Below are 9,492 nucleotides of genomic sequence, written 5' to 3' on the forward strand. Positions count from 1 at the left end.
TGAGGCTACGACAGCAAAATGAAACATACTCAAAGAGATAGAATTCAATGTTTTGTTAAAATATTCTTAATAAAGATGTTTCCTCAATGTAGAAGACTTGTATATTATATTATATTATATTATATTATATTATATTATATTATATTATATTATATTATATTATATTATATTATATTATATTACATTATACTACATATATTATATTATATTATATTATATTATATTTTATTATACTTTATTATATTAAATTTTATAATATTAAATTATATTATATTATATTATTTTATATTATATTATATTATATTATATTATATTATATTATATTATATTATATTATATTATATTAAACTTTATTTGGAAAGCAGTACATATCTCTCAGCACACTGCACATAGACTAAAGAATAAAACAACACAGTCACAATTAAAGCTGAAAAAACAGTAATACTGAATAAAAGCAATAGAAATGATGAAAGGAAGTCGTATGAAATTACAAATGTGGTTGAACAAAAAGGTGAGTTTTTAAATTAATCTTAAAACTGGTAATAATTTCAGCCGCATCGATAGCCAAAGGCTAATCAATCCCGGATGCGGGGCACAAACAGTTTCCGCTCAACACAACCACCACCACCATCATCCGTCGCCGTCGCTTTCGTAATCATCAGCAGAAACAGCGATTATGATACTTTTGCAATAGACATTACAACTTGGATAGACTGACTGTGGTTACATAGATGTGAATCGACGGTTTAAGATGGCTGCCTATACAGCGGTCAGCTTTGCAGACGTGATTGTCAAAGTTATGGCACATTTTGAATAATTTGTGTACTGTGTATGGCAAGTGCTATCTCTGGCTGGACAGTGCCTCTCAAAATCTGAGATGTCCGCCATGTTTCTTGAGCCAACAGGCGCGTGGGGTGTTCAATGTAGATCAACTTGAAAAGAAAGTACAAAAACTGCGTATACCACTTCGGCAGTTCCAAGAACCCGTGGGCACGCGCAGGAGAGTCACGGCTATCAAAGACACATCTGACTACGCCCACGTCTCGCCATGGCTTATTTTAAAATTAAAGACTCGCTTGTTAATTCCCACACTAATAGCCAAAACAAAACTCAGACACTAAACACACCAAGACACAAACAAGATGAGATGGCTGATGTGTGAAGCCACTTTCCCTTTATTACACTGAAAGAAGACCCGGTTCGGATATTTAAATTTGCCTGCCGCAGAGATTGGAGAGGGGGCGCAACGTAAGTGAGGCTACCAACAACTCCCCTTGATTTGTTCACTCAGACATTTTTTCATAAAAGGCTTCTTCATTTTATCAGTTTCTTAACAATTTTTAACTTATAATTTAAGTTCAGGATTATTTGTTAAAACTATGTTCCAAAATTATTATGTTTAAAATTCAAGAGTAAATTGAATGAGAAGTCGATGTTTGGAGGTGCTAAAAATTGTACACTTGTCAAGATAAAGTTATCAGCAACTAAGATGGTCTCATCAGACCACCTGTCAGACATGCAAATTTCCTTTGTTACAAACATTAAAAAAATCAATACCCTTTCTTTTGCCAACACAGATGCAACTTATTCCCTTAGTTTCCTTGAAAATATTGTGTATTGCTGTCAAAAATCTATGTCGACAAAATTACAAATTGCTATCTCATCCCCGGGAAAGGGGTTGATCTTCTCATTATTCACGGTTAGAAATCAGAAATTGTGATTATCAGAACTATGTTGCCAGAATTTTGAAATATGGACCGATCTTACACTGACACGCCCCACGTGGTAAACTTACGTGTATTTTGTGGTACGCGAGGTCTTTTTATTTCAGTTGTGCACTGTTCATGGGAGCCGGGAATCTTTCACGTTCCTGTTTTTGCCGTTTGTTTAAAATCTTCTCTGTCATCCAGTGGTCTCGGTTGTCATACTAACAGAACAATCGCTCTACTTCGCTTGAATACTGTGTCGAATATATCCGAGTATGCGTCCATACTGGTGGTGTGACTGAAACACAGTAACATGCACATGCATCGTACCACGTGGCAAATCGATGTACACCTGGATCAGTGGGCAGTATGTTAGCCAATGAGATGGCTGTATTATACCACGCTGTGATGTCAGAATTTCCATCCATAATGACAGCAGGTGTGTAAAGGTGGGATGTATAATGATCTGTCTAATAGTACCGCATAACTTTACCATGATATCTTTCATATATTTCCTTTTTTCGTCGTATTAGTAGGCCTTGTGCGGTTTACAACATGCCTGCTAACGCCGTGAGGTTTAGAATTGTAAAGCCGTTCAATTACGTATACATAATTCATTAAGTCTGTGAAAATTTAAATATGAATACACGTGTGATTATGTACTTATCTGCATATTATTACATCACTATTAATTATTAGAAAATTACCGAAAACAATTCCGTACAAATGCTCCCAGTCATATATTTATGGTCATGTTTTGCGGCTGACTTGCAGCGTGTTTGGTAAATTTGTCGCTATTCACAGCAACTTAGGGAGTTTATTTGCATTATTTAATTATAACGGTAAGGTTGTGCCAACCAATTGGATAACAGCTTCGAAATCGCGGCCCCATTTTTGCCACCATGCATAACAAACATAATATTGTCATTTCATGTACATACGTTGTTGACTTTCGAAACGAGCTTCTAGTTGGACAAAACATCACAATAAAAACAGATTAAACTCACTTGCTTCAATACTACAAGCACGAGTTTTACCACTACTTTTCATTCTTAAATTGCGATCCACTAGTTCGGTAAATTTCGACTGCCCTTCTGTTTTGGCAAATTTACAATATCTTACCGCAAGTCTTGTTGTGTGGAGACAGCATTAAAATTGATAAATTCGGAAACGTACCACCCTGGATCACTGTCAATTTTGCCTTCTAAAATGCCAGAGAAATATACCACGGCCGTCCTACAAGATGGTTCGGCCCCACTCAAATGGAGAAAAAACCTACATGAACAGATATTTAATAAACCAGGTGGGTACATTTGTTAATGGACCAATGCAAACAACGCTGATTTTTTTTCTGAAGCTGTGACTGATTCATATGTAAATATGTGTTGGTCATCGTTGTTATGGGGACGAAGCAGTAAAATAAATTTGATTTGGAATTGATCAGAAATAACATTCTTGTTGTGGTTTTACGGTGAAACCTTACATGTATGTTTGATCAGAAGCTTATAAACACCTCCCTGCCTTTCCAGTGTGAACCCATACTTATTATACACCTACATGCATTAATAAAATCAGAGTGCGATCGAATCGCTCAATAGCGGTGGATTAAGTGTAATTAGCACGTAAGAAAAGGTCAAAGAGTTCAACACACACACTGTGTGCTAAGTTGACCAAAAGTTTTCGAAAATACAAACAATAATTACCAGGCATAGTGAAAGTTTGTACGTTTTACGAATAATCTAACAATTGTAGTGAATATAAGCAAAACAACGTGTTTTACCATTACGTTTTCAGTAAAATATGTGTTGACCAAAGTCGATGCGAGCCGCAGACAACTCTTATAGAATCCTACCACCAACTATTGTCTACCCGTGTCCGTAAACCCGTACATCTGTATACAGTCATATGTAATCTAAACATGCCCATATATGGTCAAAGGGGTTTTCCTTGGTATTCAAAATTCCCATGGGAGGGCGCTGTTTTTAAAAAGCGGCCACCCGCTTAAAATCTGTGATCGATTAGATTTTCTCTTTCCATGGTAACTGTGGCAAAATTGGAACAGGTGACAGTATATCTTTAAGGAATTTTACTTTTAGCTGTGGCACACATCCGTGTAGATTCATCGTGTGACGCTGTCAGTACGACCCCTTTGAAAAGACTGGCTTTTGGCTCAAGAAACATGGCGGACATCTCAGATTTTGGGAGGAACTGTCCAGCCAGAGATAGCACTTGCCACGCACAGTACACAAATGATTCAAAATGTACCATTACTTTGGCAATCACGTCTGCAAAGCTGACCGCTGTATAGGCAGCCATCTTAAACCGTCAATTCACATTATGTAACCACAGTCGGTCTATCCAAGTTGTAATGTCTATTGCAAAAGTATCATAATCGCTGTTTCTGCTGATGATTACGAAAGCGACGGCGACGGATGATGGTGGTGGTGGTTGTGTTGAGCGGAAACTGTTTGTGCGCCCGCATCCGGGATTGATGAGCCTTTGGCTATCAATGCAGCTGAAATTATTGCCAGTTTTAAGCTTAATTTAAAAACTCACCTTTTTGTTCAACCACATTTGTAATTTCATACGACTTCCTTTCATCATTTCTATTGCTTTTATTCAGTATAACTGTTTTTCAGCTTTAATTGTGACTGTGTTGTTTTATTTTTTAGTCTATGTTCAGTGTGCTGAGAGATATGTACTGCTTTTCAAAAAAACTTTAATATAATAAAGTATAATATAATAAAATATATATAATATAATAAAATATAATATAATATAATATAATATAGTATAATATGATATGATATGATATGATATGATATGATATGATATGATATGATATGATAAAATATAATATATATAATATAATATAACATAATATACAAGTCTACTACATTGAGGAAACATCTTTATTAAGAATTTTTTAACAAAACATCTCCTTGAGTATGTTTCATTTTGCTGTCGTAGCCTCACTAAAATAAGAAGTGAGTTTAAAGGTGTTCTGTTAGTTGAAAGTTAACGCCAAGTGTTCGGCGTCAACAATAGTAAATCTGCTTGTTCACAGTGGATAAGACTGTGCGAAGCGTTACTAGTGGGTGATGACTCACAAGTACATGTACTCGCGGTTTCTCATCCAAGGGTAATGCGGGTCAAAGTGAGTTTTAATTTGCTAAGTTAACGTGGCGAAGTATAGTATGTTTTCTTGAAAGCTGTATGGTGTCGCGATTACGATTTGCCGACAGGCGACAGAGTCTATAATACTTAGCGCCATATCAAGGTTTGCTGCAATGATATATCTTTAGGGTATAAAATGTCTTGCTGTTACGTGCTCGATAAATGGAACACGACGTTTGAATAATGAGAACGTCGTGATTGAAATATCACATCAATCGTGATTATCCTGAATTCAGCGCATTTCAATGATGCTTTGTGACTTCGGGTCTGTGAGAGTCGAACGACCATCGCCCTGAGATAATAGCCTTAAGACATCGCCGACATAGCGCTAATGTCATGCAACTTTTGTTACCATGACATTTCGTTGCCGTCAAACAGGGAACAGACAAAAAGCTTCGCTAAACGTATTGACGTCAACCATTGCTGCTATGGCGATGCCATTTCTTATATAAGCTTTCGACTTTTCCTCACATCGATGTATGTACGCTCCCATTTGAACTTGAATTCTAATTTTCATTAGACATTAGGCATTGTGCTAAATAGAGCAAATGAGGATATTAAACACTCGTTTCGAAAATAGGGGACGTAGATAAAAATCAGCTTCTTCAATGCTCTTTAAATCACGGACGACCAATTTCACAACGAATTTTGCGTCCTCATTCGCCTTTCTTATTCTCCGAAAGTTTCGCAGAGGCTGTCGAACATCAAGTCGAAGACAGATCATTAATATAGACCTGTCATTAAGATGGAATGCGACTCGAGGACAGATGTTATGCATGTGAGTGCTTGAGTGTCTCGAAACTACCCTAATACTAAGCGCACCAGTTTCAGAGTACTATATATTATTACATATGTACAACAGTTTACTTGCATCGAAGCGCGCGCGTACTACCGGTATTTGCACTGCAGTGCAATACCAAAAACATTATGCCATTAATGCTATTATGCCGTTAATGAGTATTTACAAATTTTATACAGGAACTATGTTTGTAAACACAAAAATCGTCGTCTACAAGATTTCATTTCACTTTGATTCGGTGCTAGTTATCGTAAAATGGATGACATTATATATAAAAATTAAGACAGAGAAAATTGCATGTCTTTATCTAAGTGTGAGTATGATTTTTATTATCCGGAAGAGCACTTTGTCGTCAGCGAAGGAAAATCGGACAACGGGCGACGTCGGCACAGCCACAATTACGTGTGGTTTTGATTCACGGTGGTAGCCGTTGATAGCCGTTGCCAAAGACGGCACACAGTTACATAACAGAATTCAGAGTTCATTCAAATGCAAATAATAATCAATATGATTAAAAAAATCAAAAATCTTTGTATGTTTTCATTTGCATTACTTCTATTACAGACTGAAAATCACACCTGTACATTAGTTCAAACTCTGTTATTGATTGGTTTAATTTTTTGTCCACAATTTTTTCCCTTTATCTTTGCGATCATACCTCCCAGTCAGGCTGTATTATGGAAATTTATGAATACACGGATGTACAAAAAAAACAACTCTATAATGAATTCAAGTTCCGGAAGTCCAAATACAGCTTGAGTCGACACAGTGACAGGCATTTGGTGATTAGAGTCATTGGTCGCGATATTTGTACTTGCTTTTTAATTTCTCTTGACTGGCGTGCGTAATGCCAATACTTTATCGAATTGTTCCTCCAGGTTACAGTATTATTCTGATAGGTGACAGGGGCCTCATTCTTCGTTGTCCGAGTTTCCTCAGTTCTCTTATTTCACCGCTAATCATTGTCTCCATTTTGTGGATCCTAAAACCTTCGCCCACACCAACACCTTTGAAGGCATGTGGATGCATGTCATGCGAACTTGGATTGGCTTCACATCTTCAGACTTATTTCCAACTTATCTTTATGAGTTCATGTGGCGGAGGCGTTTCGACGATAAAGCTGAGGCGTGGATTTTACTTGTTCAACGTATTTCAATTCTCTGTCCTTCAAGTTTACAGTCCCCTTCATCGATTCATTGCAACTCTGCACATAACACCATATTATGCCAAATGTTTTTAGACGGTTTAAAAACTAGATATCACGCCTAAGTTTACAACTCAGGAGGCCACTGCCGCTGATGTGTGACACTGGGAATGCACAAACCAGACGAAGTTCCTGCTAGTGACAGTGTATGGACCTCAAATTATTATATTTGCAGCAAATTTCGTTCGCTTCTGTACTTAATTCACGTCGTCGATGGGTGAAATTTTTGTGTTATTTCCGTGGTATATCCAACAAATTGTTGTTCACGTTTTCATCTACAATAGCAATGAAATATTGCATTTCATACATGTTGAGTGATGAACCACTTTTATATAAAAGTGTATCTTGTCAAAAACGAAACACACACCTTTCGTATTGTAAAAAGGCAGCAAATGACAAATTCAAAAATAAATGTCAAACACAAAGTTTTAAACATATAAAACATCCTAAACAAGTGACAATTTTATACTTTAACAGTGCAAATACAACAAATAATATGAAAAATATTCAAACAATAACAAATCTGCACATACAACAAACACGACAATGCAGAGAAAAAATAAAGACAGGCAAAAAAGCAATCAATGCAGAGGCATAAATTCAATAAAAGCAGGAAAATGCATGTAAAAGACTTTCAAATCATTACAAGTGAACATTATAAATTAATCAGTTCCTGCTCAGCATTATCATCCTAACCTTTATATGAAACATTGCATCCCTTTCTTGCAACTTGTTCTCGTGGAGTACAGGTTATAGGTAGTGCTTCACATGCTGGAGGTTCTGGGTTCGACCCTCGGCAGTGGTAATAGTTGTTGTGTTGTGTCATTAATTAACCATTGCTTCCACATAGGCGTCAGGCTGGCCGAAGAAGACGTGGATAGAGTAAATGGATACTACAAAATGTGGGAAAGGAGTGAAGATAGTAAAAATTTGGGACCCTTCTTTTTCAATCATTTCCCCCTAAATTTCCAAGCCCCCAATTCCTAACTCTCACCCCCAAAATAATTTATCGCCCCTTTTAGAACTAACCTTTCACCTCATTTCCATAAGTACGCAGATCTTTGACGTCATCAGTTTGTGGCTATACCACTTGTAAAATGGTGATCCCACTGTACTTCACCCGACACAAAAACTAAGCCGTCGGAAATTGTGACAGTGATTTAAAGAAAGTGCAAATTTATATTATTTTACCCTTGTTAGTTAGTCAGTGCAGCAATTACGGGGCGTCTGCGTTTTGTGTACGGCGATTATGACGTCATCAGTTTGTGGCTATACCACCTGTAAAATGCTGCCGATATGGCATATGTAATAATAACAGAGCCCATGACCTGTGAGTGCAAGCACGCCGTACTAGCGGTATTCGCACGAGTGCTGCGGTGTTTTCGGCGGTGTATTATGGCCTGAATACATGGGTTTATGTGCCCGAGAGCAGGTGACAATTTTACCCGACGCCAGGAGAGCAAATTGTCTCCTGCTGCGAGGGCATATACCCATGTATTCAGGCAATAATATTTTTATTACATGCATCTTCACAGTCAATGCTATATGACATTTAGTTACATGCATGACATTTTCAAACAATTTTACCATTATCGACCACCATCAAACAGATTTGAACGAAAACCATAATAGCAGTGCGCGCGTGTATATTTTACATTTAGCGTTAAGCGTCTAAACGTCGAATAGCTTCACTGGACCGGGTAACCATGGAAACCGGTCAGTACATCGTTCATCGGCCCGCTAACTCCCCGGATGTTCCTATTCAAATCAATGCACTGATTTGCACTCACCTCGAGGCATGTAATAAACGACCAGGGGATCTTCAACCTTTCTTCACACACTCATTTTAGGTCTGGTCGAAGTCAAACGAGTATCACCTAGTAACATGCCAAAGAACTTCGCTGTCGATCAACGGCCGACGAGTCGATAGGGCAGAATTGTTTTTGAAAGACGAGATAAAGCTATGACATAGTATTTCCCCGGAATTCACAATTTTAACCAAAAAGTCAATTCAAAATTTAGCAACACGTTTGTAAATCTCCGATCATACTTTCACTATTTCCTTAATTTTTAATTTTTGTCGTAATTACGAACGTTTACGACTCGGAGTGACCGCTAGAGCACAGAACCTGGTTTTTATTAGGGCTATAGCACCCGTTTTTTATCCCTCGTGGCCTTGCCTTACCAGAAACACTTCTCTAAACCTCTCGGCCTAAGCGGCCTCGTGGAAGAGCGATGTATTTCTGTTAATACATGGCCACTCTGGGTAATAAATGGGCGCTGTAGTCCTTATGACCAGGTAATAGGTGTTCAATACGGCAAAAATAGTTGTGTAGCACATCAAGTGAATAAAGATAGCGATTGAATTTGCAGTGTCCATGACATCACCCCGTTTATCCATTTGCTGAGAATTTTAAAGAAGAGTGTTAATAGGAATAACTTTTCAGAATGTTACGATAAGTAATATTCTTTTATCGGGCTAATACATATAAATATACGTATGGATCTTTGTCTCTTCTTCAGTTATAGAAGATTAAAGTGCAGTGTAATGATAACCTAAATAAAATTTAATTTCACAAAGAATTCACTTTCGATCAACATCACCT

Source organism: Ptychodera flava, chromosome 22, assembly GCF_041260155.1.
Source record: "Ptychodera flava strain L36383 chromosome 22, AS_Pfla_20210202, whole genome shotgun sequence".
Classification (NCBI taxonomy): domain Eukaryota; kingdom Metazoa; phylum Hemichordata; class Enteropneusta; family Ptychoderidae; genus Ptychodera; species Ptychodera flava.